Raw genomic sequence first — 15009 nt, forward strand, 5'->3', positions numbered from 1 at the left:
GTTTATCTTAGGTGCAACCCATTGCAATGAGACCCACCGAGGTTCATCTCAGAAGCGGCCCACAGGCATGTACTTGGTGAGGCCCACTACGATGTGTGGCGTGGCTGAACCCAAGCCCCGATTGATATCCCAAACTAAAGCTGTACTTGGCCCATTTCTAGGCTGGTTTTAGCCTAGACTTTAGCTAAGATCCAGCTCCTTTCGGCCCACTACAGACACTGAGTTCGGCCCATATACATTGCTGGAATCTAACTTGGCCCAGAATAGTCGTTGGAGGCCTAGTTTTGGTCCAGATCATGACCCTATGCATGGCCTGATGTCGGCCCAATGTGCTTCTGGGCCTGAACTGCTTTCAAGCTAGATTTTAGCCCATGCTCATGGTTGTTTTTTGCCCACTACACGGACTAGCTGGAGGATGTTTTCGGTTTCAAATCAAGGCCCAGCTGAAGATCTTATTCATCTTCAAATTATGGCCTAGTTGAAGATCTTATTCAGCTTCAAATCATGGCCTAGTTGAAGACCTTATTCAGCCCATGTTTCAGCCATTACATGGCCTGATTAAGAGAGTCAAATGGCCTACTGTAACCGAAAATCCAAATGGACCAATGGAGGTGGGGTGTTTAGTGTTACCTAGCTTGCACCTAATCTTCCTCTCTTCTTCCTGGTTCTCTTTTATCTCACAACCTTTCTATCTTCCTCTAATTTTCTCTCCCTCTGGATGGTGTTTACAGGCTGCACTGACCCGACTCGATCTGACTCGAACAGCTTGACTCGGTGCAGTGCGACACTTGGTTGTACACCCGACACCCGAACTGACCTCTCTCTCTCTCTCTCTCTCTCTCTCTCTCTCTCTCTGCAAGCTCGAGGTGAGGATCCCGAGACTAGCGGCCTGTCTTAATAGGGCTAAGGCACGTGTGAACAACCCATCTAATGGCCATGATTCAATGACTAATTTCATGCATTTATCTCGAATTCCAGCATGCATGGAATCCATCCATCACTGGGGATGGGTTCCTGTTGTTATGGTCCACAGGAAAAGCAAGTTTTTACCCTCTGTGGGGCCCATGTCATGGTGGTGGGTCATCATACTAGATGGAGAAGATGGTGTAGTTATCAATGACAGATTTTTATCCATGATATATTTGTGTGATCTTGTCCGTTTGACAGGTTAGGTGCGGTCACTGATCATCATAGGGCCCACTTTTTCCCTCATTCATAGCCGTTTGCTTTCACTTGTCAATATTCTTCACCCCATCCGCATTTCTCGTGAGATGAGACATCCCTGATGAGAAAGTAGTTGCAGCCCTAGTAGGGATGAACAAGATCCTTCCACGAAGCCCAGAAAGCCGCTCGGATCACACCAGCTGGAATTTCCAAAGAAGGAATGTTTCCCCGCGCTGACCGATGTTACAGGCGGTTGCCTGTCCACTTCTGGTAGCAAATGTAAGACACGGATTTCTACCCCAAGGGACAGCTGGGATCAAAGGAGAATTGTGGACGTGGATTGCTGATGTGGAGAGTTCCATAACGGCTCTATTTTTGGGAGATTCAGCTGTCCGTTCGTGACTGTCTATGGTACGCACACATGCATGTATGCATGGGTTTGGATGGTCATTATAAAACTGGTCATCCAGAGCTTCCCTATCCGCCTATCCGATGTACGGTTCAGATTGTCTGGATAGTGGTTATAAAACTGGTCATCCAGAGCTTCCCTATCCGCCTATCCGATATACGGTTCAGATTGTCTGGATAGTGGCTCGAAACGAGCCACAACTCGTCCTAAGCGGACATCTTCCTGTCGCCCCTTACCCGTGCATGTGCATGACTGCATGAGCCTAGTTGGCCGACATGGTTTTGGTTGTCCGGATGGTGTAAGACCAATGAATAGTCTAGAACTCACAGATGGTGGCCGGAGGTGGGCCACTACATGTCTAGATGAACAGCCCTCGGTCCAGCCTACCGTTTGGTGGGGACAGGAGGAAAATCCTTCCTTTTTCGAATTCCATCGGGTCAGTGCCAATTTGACTGACCCGATGGTCTGGTGCACGTCATACACCTAGGTCTATAGTGCACGTGCACTTCGTGTGGACCCCATTGGGATGTTTGTGGGGAAATCCATATTGTCCAATCACCCCTAGGTCCCTAATCAGGGCTCCTGGTTGAAGATCAGCTCGTTCTAAGGTCTAGGTGGGCCCCACGACTTGATTTGGGTCCTATTCATGGATTCACGTCGATCTGACGATTAGGTCATCCTGAAATCGACCATCAACGGTTAAAAGGGCGCTAAGAATTTATTTAGATGACTGGGACCACCTATTCTACGAATTTAGAATATTAAATGTTATTATTAAAATAAATTTCAACATTTATTATTATTATTATTATTATTATTATTTTGAGTTAATTTGTAGGACTCACTTCTAGGCAGAATTGTCCTCATGTTAGATCAACCGCTATGATTCATGTACCTAATTCTTTAACTAACTTTAAAGGTTAAGTGGAACACACTACATGGATGTCTAATTACTAATATTTAACATCTTGACCATTTAACCAATCCAATGGTTGGATTACTTCATATCTAGTTATCAATAGCTATGAGGTCCTAAAGAGTATTTAGGTGAAATCTAGGGGTTGACCATAAGACCAAATAATCTGACTCATGTTCCTAAAGGATGGCTACATACGGTTTAATTGTCCATATAGCTCATCATGCGATCTTATGATTAGGTCATTAGCAAATAATTCATACCTATTTGTGTTTGATAAAGGTCTACCATATCTCGAGATCTAATGGTCAGTATTGCGATCACTGGTTGGATTGTACACTGTTATGATGTGAATCAGTTAGATGGCGGATCTTGATGATCTGGCACCCAAGATTGATAACATATGGTTCAATGTCTAATACAGCATGGTTTGGACCTTCATTGCCCTTGGGATTTAAGCAACACAATGTTCCTGATGATAAATGCCAATTTTGTGATGAGATGATTTTTTTGTCATTGAGACTAAATGGCCAAATGACTTGGTTTATGAATCAGGGTTGTATTAGACGGTTGAGATGGGCCATTTTGAGAATCAGTTAAATGGATAGTTTAATATGTAGGTAGGGATTACTTTCAATGGTTGGATTTAGACTGAAATGCACGTGATTATTTGTTTAAGCTATGCTTGCATTTATTCTAAATTTGGTTATACAGTAACACCCGAGTACTGAAAAGTAAGGGGTGTTACACTATTGTTGGAAGATGACTCTTCATTCTCACTCCCCTAATATGAACCCTCCTTGGCAGGTTCTTCAATGATTATTTGTTTAACCTTGTGGGAGGGACCACCCTCTCTTGTATGCGCCCTTGCTTCCACCAAGGTAGGAGAGATACCTTGTTGGCTTGGTGACATCTGAGGGGAGTGGGATTGTGTTTAAGAATGGGTCACTAGAGATGAGAAGCTTTGCCGAGTTGACCTCATTAAAGGTAATATGGCCGAAGAGTCGGGCATGCTTTTAGTGTCTCCTACAGTCTCCCTAGTGCGAGTGTAGAGGGTAGTTGCCAACGCTAGTGGAGTTGGCTTATTACCCCTTTCCCGTGGACTTGGAGTTGTAACTATAATGGATTGTTCCCCTAACCTCCTCAATTCATCCAAAGGAATCTCATAAGCAATCTAACCTTCCAAAGTATTGGCAGGCTTAGCTTGTCAAATGGCTTCTTCCAGGGAGATTTTTAGGCAAACTTGGCCAGGGGTAGGAGCGTGGTCTCTCTCTATTATGTAGTCGATCCCCTGCTCAGGCCTATAATTCTTCAATCTCAGAGGGGGCACCCAAATCAGATAATTTATTAAATGACATTGGCGAACAAAATAGAATTGATGAATCCACCATCGCATCTTAACAATAAGAGGCTTGAACCAAATGATTATAGCCTAAAAAAACCCATGCGCATGATCAGAAGTTGTTTCCAAATTAGTGCCTAGTTGTAAGGACTGACGTTGTAGCTCCTCATCACACGAGTCACGACTCTGCAATCTTCCAGAATCGTCTGGTCATAGTCAAACTAGCATGTAAATCTACTAGGGTACTAGGGTTCGCACCAAAATTCGCTACCCTCCCTCAGAGGGAGGTTATTGGACCTGATGCAGATAAAGAAAATATGCTCGCTCAGAGACAATAAGTTATCATCCATGACATCTCTATTCTTGTAGATGTTGAAAAATGGAAACCGAAATCAATTAATGGACTTTGTCTTCTCGATCTTGTCCACTATCCAGTCGTAGGATTTCTTAATCATCTTTCACCACTCATAATGCCAGACGGGGAGGTGGTCTGGGTTCATGTCGCCTTCTCATATTTGTCGTATGTCCATGGGAAGTATACACCTAGCCACCCTGCAAAGTAATGTCAGGGATTGTAGAATGAAGATGCTCCAATCGTTGGGCTCTTGCAGTGCGTAGCTACATAGCCAAAAGCATGGTACATTGAACAGAGAACGGGAGGAGCCAGAGAGTACTTCATGCCTTCTACCATTGGTCCCACAACTACAAATAAGGTTGGTATGATAGTTCAGCCCATTTCGAGCTAGGAAGTATTATAAGGTTGAGCCAATAAGCCAAGAAAGTAGCTAGCTCATCAGATGCACCATAGTCAATAGGACCCTTGATCTTCCATCTAAGGTCGTCAAGTTCCTGTGAGTGATTTTCCTTAAAACTACAAAACCAAAATGAGTAATAGGGTTATTAACAAGGGTGATATGCAAAGGATTTAAGCGAAGTAGAGAGAGGTAGAAGACTTATCGTATGTCTCTTATAAAACGGGCAAACCAAGTAAGGTGTAGGACCTTCCGAATGTCAAGAAACTTCGCCATTTCCCTGAAAAGTTCGAGGGTGGTTTCTGACACTTTGGCTGCTCATTGGTGGTCGAGAAATGTGCGAACTCCTCATTTATAGGCCTGTACTCATTAAAAAAAGTGGCCTGTTATGGGAAGGCCCGCCATCTTATGAAGATCTCATAGTGTGATGGTGACTTCACCTAGGGGAAGGTGGAAGGAGTTGGTCATCGAGCACCAGTAATTGAGGAAGCCCTTGAACATGTCACATATTTACATAAATGGTCTGATATAACCTCGATTACATTCAGGAGATCGATTTTGAATATTTGAATACTTCTTGATTAATGCCTTAGCCCAGGCGCTGTAGTAATTATGAGCTGACAAGAAACCGCAAGTTCAGAATTCTTCAGTACCCCACACAGAATCCTAAGTATGGATGCATTGTTGTATTGTCTTGAAAAAATAAGTGGGAAAGAGGGTATGAGGGTTGTAGCATGATAATAGAAACCTCATTGGAGAGATTTTACTAGACCTCTGTTTTAAGTCCCTATCTAATAGAAGACTTTCCAGAATCTATGGCTCCCTCATATCCTAATTAGTAGTGTAGAGAATCTTATAGTGTGTCATATGATCGGTAGGCTCACTGTAAAGGATCAAGAGATAGTGGCAAAGGTTCATGAGGATGATAATCATCTCGTCTTTGAAGGAGTTGTTGAACTTGATCATTTCTTGGTGCACTTTTACATAGTCTTAGGTGTTCTAAAGACTCTTTTTAGTAAACTCATTGATATTTTCCTAGAGTTTTTGCCCTTTGCTCTTTGTGCGCTTCTTCCGTGAGAAAGGAGATGAGGTGGATTCTCTGTCAAATAGTCTGGAACTATCCGTTTGTAGATTTGAGGTGGCCTTGAGCCAGTTCTCCCTTTCTATTTATATACACTCTCGTGGAGGTCTTTCTACATCCCCCATTATTATAGCTTGGCAGATGGGGCTAGCTAAATGGGATATTCTTTCGTAAAAATTTATTGTTGGTAGACTTGGTTCTTTTAAAAGAGAAAGGTGCATGGCTGTGGTCTTAGCCCTTTTGTTGAGGCAATCATCGGCTTGCGTGGATTGAAGGCTTCGAGATTCTAATCTCAGAGCAGGGGTCGTATGATCTTGGGAAGCACTAGAGGATCTCTTGTTCTTTGCTATGAGGTTAGGATTGAAGGGAGAAGCAAGATGAAATTTTTGGTAGAGTTTAGGTACTTTGACAGGTTTTTGCCGAAGCAAGAAGTGTATTGTGTGATCGCGCAAGAAGAAGCAGTTGCTCGGTCGTGTAAAAGAAGTTTGTTGTGCAGTCACGTAATGGAGAAGCAAAGTCTAGGGGTGATTAGAAGCAAAGTGAACCAAATGAAGGAAGTTCTAGTTTATATAGACAACAGGACCCGATAACGTATTGTGCGGACCCGATCGTGCAACGTAGTTTGCTCGATTGTGCAATAGGAGAAGAATGTTTGTTGCACGAAAAAGACATTCGATCCCCTATTTGATTCATAGTAAAATCAAAGGCAGATCAAGGGGGAATCTGTTGGAGCACAAAAAATATGAAAATTTAGCTGAGATAACTCTATTGGGCGATTGCGCAACTAATAAAGGAAGCTACTGGATGAATGGCATAAGGTAGTTTGCCTAGTATGAGCTAAAGCCTGTTGCACAACAGTGCAACAGGAACATGATGTGCGACCGTGCAACAACACTCAGTGGTGTGGATTTGATAGTTCACATGTATTTGTGGGATTAACAAGTGATGAGCACCAGAGAGATCAAAAGAATCTTCAAGAGTTTTCAGATATGAAAGTTGCAACATTCAGGTATCCCACCGTGCGCCATGGGAGGAGAGAAGGAAGAAGATGCAAGGAGCAAAAAACCAACTAGTTACGCGGCCGTGTAACATGGACTGTTTGCGCTAGGGTTGAAAGTCAGGCAGGTTAGGTCGGGTTGGTGCTCAACCCTAGCCCAACCCTAAGGTTCCTATATCTCAACCCTAACCCAACCTAACCCAATCTCGGGTTGGGAATTCTCAACCCAAGTGGGCGGTCGGGTTGGCTGAGTTGGTCGGGTAGATATATGCTAATATTTTCATTAGTACATTAGCCTATTATATTTTCAATACACGTCTTATTTTTTGCACCTATAATTTTATTAATTATATATGTAGTTATTTATCATAAAGAAGTTCATTTTTTAAAGATAAACAAGCCAAAATATCGGATAAATATTCCTTTAGAAGTCATATTGTGTTGAGAGCAATCTATTTGGGAGAGAGAAATCTGGGGTATCTTGTTAGATTAAGTAATCAGAAATGAGTGGACCAATGAAACCCGACGAAATTGGAATTTCCTGTGCCTTCAACACAGATGATTTGTACTCAATTATAATTAATTTACAATGAATTTATTTATTGATCAAGTTCGGGTTGGGTCGGGCAACCCAAGACCTTAACCCGAGCCCAACCCAAGTTTTATCGGGTTAGTGTTTGTATGGCCCAAGCCTGAGGCCAAACCCGATACATCCTGCCCAAGCCCAACCCAATGTCGGGTCTGTTGAGTTAAACCCGCCCAACTTTTAGCCCTAGTTTGCGCGGCCACGTAACAAGTCCCCAACATGTTTTATGATTATGCATCTTTGCAAATTCATCCGATATTCGACCTCCTATGCACGTATTCTATGCATATTGATGTAAAGCAAGGGTTTTGAACCCACAAAACTCTTCTATCATTATGACAAACACCATACACCCCGAGATGCTACCAAAATTATTATTAAACTATTCTCAATCATACCAAATAAATGTTCTTTATTTTAGAATCAAGGGTCATGCAAAGGATGTAATAACAATTCAAATTAATAAAAGAAATTGATGATGGTTGTTGATTAATTTTCCATTTATCATTATTGAATGTGGATCTTTCAATCTTTGATACATGTTTCTGGTCAAAACAGCAGCTATTCAAGTTACTTGGGTAGATACATCGATAGGTCTCAAATTTCATGACCTCAAATTTCTTTCTTAATTCATATCTAAGTCGTCCTAGGCCAGTTTAACAAATTCAGCCTTGGGCATGTTGACTAAGCACCTATTTCTCACTTTCTTAAAGTGAGCAATAGATTTATCGGTCATTTCTCCTGATAATTGTCTTAGACGGGATGGATCAACCATGAAAACCTCTAGCTCAGTTTGGAAAAATTGTGCAATGGGCTTTCTTCCATCTTGTTCACAACTCCAAGTGTAAGGTTGCGATGTAGTAATAACTCAGTAAGACCGAGGTCAAATCCACAGGGACTAATCTTGTACGCTTTTTTAAAATAACTAGAACTAGAACTAGAAAAAGATTTAAATCTGAAATCTGAAATAAAGAGAGTAATTGTGAATAATGTTTAAACTATCAATTAAAGGTGGAAACTAGGATGCCAAGGATCCACTTGTAGCTATCAAGATGCAACCTTACTTGATTCAAGAGAGAAATGAAATCAGAGTCCTATCTTATCTAGTTGGAAGGGGAGATGACCAAATCTTTAAACTTAATGGAGGATTGTGAAGATTTGGAAGGGATTCCATCACCTTACCATGCCCAGGAGACGATAGTGAACAACAGGATTTACCAATCTCATAATCTCAAATAAGAAAAGAAGATATTCAAAGCTATCGCAGTGTCTCTTGTAATTTGAGTCACAACAAATCATAGAAAACTGAAAATATTCCTCGAAATCAACTAAAAATCAATAAAGTTGATATAAACAAGAATTAAAGTAAGATAAACATCCCAATCACGCTACAAGCTTCACCTCTTAGCCCTATCTAAGAGGTATAGTTAACCATAGACATGATTAAACCAATATCTCTTAAACAAAACATGAACATAACTAAAGAAGAAAAAAAAAACTCTTGGTGACGGCTCCTCCACTCTTTAGTTTCACTCCTTAAACCCTAGAAGATGCCTAGGAACGTCCGAGGGACTCCTATTCATAGTTGTGAATCACCATCTTACGCACTACCTTGGAATTTTTGCAAACCAACTTGAATTTATGCACTCTGCATAAGCCCCACGTTACGCTTCGATTAGATCGAATTAAGACTAAAAATTGCACTTTCTCGCTGGACAATTCTTCACGATTTTGATCGGACCGAAGTTGGCTTTAGTTAAACCGAATTAAGGCTGAAAATTATATGTAGAAAATCTATCAAATTTGGGTCAGACCGAGTCAAGGCGAAGTTGGTTTCGGTCGGACCAAGTCGAGCCGAAGGCCGAGCTGAATTAATTCTGAAAATCATAATTGCTTGCTGGATTGTTTTGTGTTATTTCGGTCGGACTGAAGTTGGCTTAGGTTGGACCGAACTAGCCTGTTTTTCTATTGCAGACTTTGTAATATTCACCGACTTTCTTCATCCTTTATACTTAGTTTTCTTGGATCTTGAGGTCTTGAAATCTTCAATCTCGGTCTCCTAAGATCCACTCCTTGCTTTGGTGATCTTGAGCATCAAATTCATGCTTTTGGCATTCTTTTCAATCTAAGCTCTCAGATTCACCCTGCAACACAAACATGTATAAAATATACTATTAAGCATTATCATGTTCCTAAAACCAAGATATAATTAGGAGAAAATATGCAATATTTGACACTCAACACATCTCCAACCATATGTTAATAGAATTAAGTGGTAGGTTAATGTACCACATGAAAAAAATGTTAGAGAGAATTTTTGAAAAAACTTGAGCTTAAAAAAATCATGATTCAAAACTTTACCACATTGACTGGTGAAGCGATTGATGTGCTCAATGGTTGATTATCCACACTCTCCTGAAAACAAAGTCAACTTAGGAAGTCTATAGCCCTCGACAACTCCTAGTGTCAGTCAATCCATTTTGGATAGGGTTTTTTGCAAATTAGTTGGTTTATGTGTCAACCTAGCTAATGGCCCACAACCTCTTAGTTCAAATTGATCAAATTTTCCTAGCCCATCTAAGGGACATGAGTAGGTGTGTTCATTGTTCTTGAGTAGTCATGTTAACTACCATATGAACTTTGTTAACTATAGGAGGAACCAAAGGCATATGAGGTCCCGCCTCCCCCCCCCAAAAAAAAAAATAAAAATAAAAATTTGTTCCATAGTTTGACGTCTCCTGGTCTTATTTCCAGGGTCGGGTGTTGTGGCTATTTCTCCTTATGCCAACCGGAGGTGGTAAATTTAAAACAAATTTATATTGGTTGAATCAATTAATCCTCATTGTTAGGATCGAAAAAAAAAATACCATGAAGGGCAAATCATGATTTGAAAGCATTTTTTCACCATTCTTTAATGTTTTAGCATTGTTTTAATATAACAAAAATTATGAATTGTTAAGATTCAACAAAAATTGTCTTATTTAAAAGTTTAAGGTTTTTAATTTATCTAAAAAGTCACGATTTATTATTGAGCTGGAAATTTGAATTTTTTATTGTTAAGAATTTGATTTTCCTAGTAATTTTATTGGATTGAAATGGGAGTACTTTCTTATATAAATGATATTTTTATGTAAATAAGTTAGAAATCTATTTAAGTGCAAGATTGTACAGTATTAGCTTATATAGATTGAAAATTTGTCTAAGTACAAGGATGACACAACACACACAGACTCAAGATAAGGATAGTGTGGCCAAAAAGACCAATGGCACGGTCCAAAGTTAGGATAGTGAGGACCTAAGGTGTGGCCTAAGGACAAGTCTGTGCCTTCACCTTGCCATGTGAACAATCTGAGCCCGATTCTTGCCACATCATTAACACACCTCCTTGGATGGTGCATTAGCCACATGATGCAGCCATCAACCAATTAGAGAATGTCACATCATCACCAGACCCTTAAGGAAGTCTATAAATACCCCATGAGGACCTATTTTTGATAACTTTCTCTCATTTTCTCATTTCATATGCTCTTTCCCTCTAGCTCTCATAATTTAGGATTGCGTAGCTTTTCCTAGATGATATCCAAGAGAAAACCTGCATTTTCTTCTATCTTAGGTGGAGGCATGGCCATTTCATTTTTCTGATTGGAGGAAAAGCCATGTTAGGCTCCCAATCAAGGGAAAAGTCGTGCCAACTCCCTACAAGCCATATTTATTAGAGTTGGCTAATCCACCTAACCTACATGTTATTCAGGTTATTCAGGTTAATGGCGCAGCTGCACCATCACCCATAAGAGCACCATTTGATCTCTTTTCCTACATTTATAGCTTTTTATGATACCCAATAATTATGGCATCGACTTTAGCTCTATGGTCACTAACATAGTGATTCAAATGTTCTATGAAGAGAGACACTCTCTAATCTCCAATTTAGTATGGATTTGTAGATACATTTCATATATAATATCCAATACAGTGCTCTAGCACTATTCTTTTAAAATGTAGACAACGTGTTCTCTAATAATAGACACAATTATACAGTCTTTGTCTAGGAGACTTGTACACGACAAGCATACATTCCCTTATCCCAAATCCTCTCTATCATCATGGATTCATACTGGAAAGGAGAATACCAGTAAGGATCATTACCATGATATCTCATCATGTGAGGAGGTCACAAAGCCTAAACCATGGATTGCATAGATGATCCTAAGATAGTTAAAGAACAAGCATATTACATTTTCATATCATGCATTTCTTGCACCTTATTAAATATCACTGTGTTGTCATTATAGATATATTTATCACTGTTTTTTTAACTATATTATATTTTCCTTAGAATCAAGGGTTATCTAAAGAGATGTAATTAAGGATTTATGGTAAATCACAACATTAAATATAATAAGAACCCAAATAATAATAATAATAAAGGCTTTCTAACCATTTGTGCCCTTCTCTCTTATGTGGACATGACAATATGATCAAAATACTTTATGAATTTCTTATCGACTAATGATAATGAATGTGATTCCTAGTATAATATTTATTCAATAGTTATACCTTATCCTGAGGAGGTATCGATTGATCCTATAGAGGATTTAGTTGAGGATAGGGATCCAGCCACTAAGCTCACCCTTGAGAAACCCCTCAAACAAAAGACTAGTAAGCTTATTGAGATTCTTTGCCTAAATTCTTACTTGCTCAACTTGAAGCCATGCTTGCTCAGTTCGAATCATCCTTTGCCCAGATAGTTGTTACAGGCTAGCATGTATATTTTACAAAGCCCATGTAATACTTTCGATCATGTTACTCAAAGAACATGATCGTGCTTCTACAAGAGCAGGATTTGGAGGACCAGGAAGTTGAGATTCGACCTCCATAAGAATCTCTTCCTGTAAATGTGGCATCTCCTAGTCTTTTGGATTAGCTCGATAGACCTTCTACCCATTGCTTTGTAGAATCAAATCAAACATTGTACAAGAGTCCCATCAAGCATGCTAAAGAAAGTGTTTGTCTAGAAATTCAGTCATAGATACACATATATGATGTCGAGTGTGCCATAGCCTATTATGGCTCAATCAAAACTAAACACCTATGACTCCAAGCATTGAGATAGATAGATAGACCATGAGCGGTCATATATGACTAAGAATTGACAATTCAGTCATCTATTCAACAACCTGTAAATGAAATCAAATGATCTATGAAGGAGAGGGTTCGTCTTTCTAATGTGTTCCTTTTGCCTTTCAGTCGAAATGACTTTTTCTTACTATGATGACAGATAAACTAATTTCAATAATTTGCGATAGAAGGAATTTAATTTTATTCACGTAAATTAAAATAAAAACTTACAAAGATAATCCTTGGCAATCTAACATCTGTGGCATAAATGGAGAGGTCATAGAATTAAGTCTTCCTTGGCCCAATGGCTTGGGTGTAGACGAAAGAAATTACACTACTGGAAAAAAAATGCCTTCCTTGGTCCAGGGACTTGGGCTTTAGATGAAGGAAATTACAATACTCCTAAGCTAATTTGGTCCAACGTAGCAACATAGACAAACTAGATTACACAACTCCTAGGTTAAAATTGGTCTAGTGTAGCAATGTACATGGGTTGGAATACATCACTCCTAAGTTAAGAAAAACTAACATATGATAAGTTGTGTTGCATTGTAGTTTGTGTTATGTTGGATTGTGTTGGGTTGGCCAGCACCTGGAGCTCTTCGATTTTTCTCCTATTTATAGAATTTTGATGCGGTATTTGAAGAGAGATCTTTGTAGCCACTCTTTACTTTTGTTGATGTAAAAATAAGCATTTGGGCATATAGACAGTTGTGGTTTATCATGCAACACCACATGTGATAGTCATTTTTTATGAGTTGGCCATTGGTTACGCATACATCCTACTCTTATTACACGGACGAGAATTCTTGTCATAATGTCATATGTTATCTTCGCACGAACATGTGTAGTACACCGTGAAACTCAGCCAACTTAGCATTGTTATTACTTTGCTTCTTAAGCAGTTTTGGCCATAAGGACTTTTCTGTATGATGCCATGGTTCATCGGCTAAATCCATCACTTGTCACCATTGTGTTTCAATTGATACCCATGTGAGTAAGATATATGACACATATCTCATGGCAATAGCCAATAGGACTTACCTTTTTAAACTACTAATGACTTTTCGGATTCTAATCACATTCGGCCGTCAAGGTAGCTGAAAAGATCTTAAGCCTGTCTCTTGTTGAAATTTTATTACTACATGACATCATCTAAGTTGCACAAACAACTACAGTTAATTTTGATATATACAATGTTCAAAAACAATAATAAAAATGTCCTAAAGTCAACTTTGGAAAAAATGAGTTTTTTTTTGCCTTTTTACTTTACAAATTTTTTAAAAAAATTTAATTAGCAAATAATGCATGCCTAAGCCAAATGTGCTTAATAATTAACTAAGTAATTTTGAAATTTAGAATCATCTAAAATCACTTTTAAGTGATGCTTGCCCTTAAGTTTGTCCAAACCTAGATGCAACTTCAAAAGAGTAGTCGTGTCTACTTAGGATGGGGTTCGACTGTAGACCCCAACACTAGAAAGCTAGATGGTGTCAAAGCTTGATGGGCCCCACCATGATTTATGTGTTTTATCCACAGTGTACAACCATTTTGCCAGCTCATTTTAGAGCACAAGCCTAAAATTGAAGTATATCTAAAGCTTAAGTGGAACACACCTAAAATTGACGTATATCCAAAGCCTAAGTAGAGCACACCATAGAAAATGTTGTAGGAAAAACTGAACTAGCCTACTACGTGGAAAGTATAACCAACCATAGGAAGACCATCAAGATGAGATTCCCAAACTGATAAGGCAAATAGCTCGTAGAGCTCAGATGATATGGTTAATGATCCTCTCGATAGATAAATTGACCCAGAATCGAGATCCTTGAAGGCAGAGCTAGGTTGCATGAGTCATTTTCCGAGTTGAGTAGGTCAATCACCACCAAGACAGGGTGAGAATCTCGAAGTATATCCCATCTCAAATTAAGAGATCAAATTCATTATACCTAAAGATCACACTGACCGAGGCATGCTCGGTGATAGATCTGGAGAAAGATTCATATCCAGATAAGATCTTCCAATGTATCCTGCGAATCTCAGAAGATACACAATCTCAACACCACCTGATGGACCATATAAGTACGAATCTCAGAAGATACACAATCTCAACACCACCCGATGGGCCATATAAGTACCCCTACTATGATTGAAGAAAAGTAAGTGATAAAAACCCAAGCTCAAGCCTTTTTACATCTAAGATCACCGGCCTTAGGCATCGAATGGTCCATAGCCGTTATTGACACCCCCATTGCTTGCTTCGTATTATCTTTGTAGATGCATTGGTGGACTCACTTTTGCAACCAATCACTTGTTTATCCAAATTTTGATGATAACATAAAATAATGACATTCACATTTTTATTTATTTATCATCCAACCTGTTTATAAGGTCATATATATATATATAGAAAAGGAAAAAAGAAAAAAGAAAAATCAGACTGATTCAAAACTCTTGTGGCCTTCATAAAGTTTTCAATGGTAAGCATTCAATCTGCACTTTTGCAGATACTATGGTCCACTTGAGCCTTGGATCTACCTCATTTTGGCTCAGGCCCTTAAAATGAGCTGGCGAAATGGATGGAAAGCATGGATAAAACATATACATCATGGTTTGACACCAGCTAGCTGGCTAGTGTCAGGGT

The sequence above is a fragment of the Magnolia sinica genome, chromosome 7 (assembly GCF_029962835.1).
Source record: "Magnolia sinica isolate HGM2019 chromosome 7, MsV1, whole genome shotgun sequence".
Classification (NCBI taxonomy): Eukaryota; Viridiplantae; Streptophyta; class Magnoliopsida; order Magnoliales; family Magnoliaceae; genus Magnolia; species Magnolia sinica.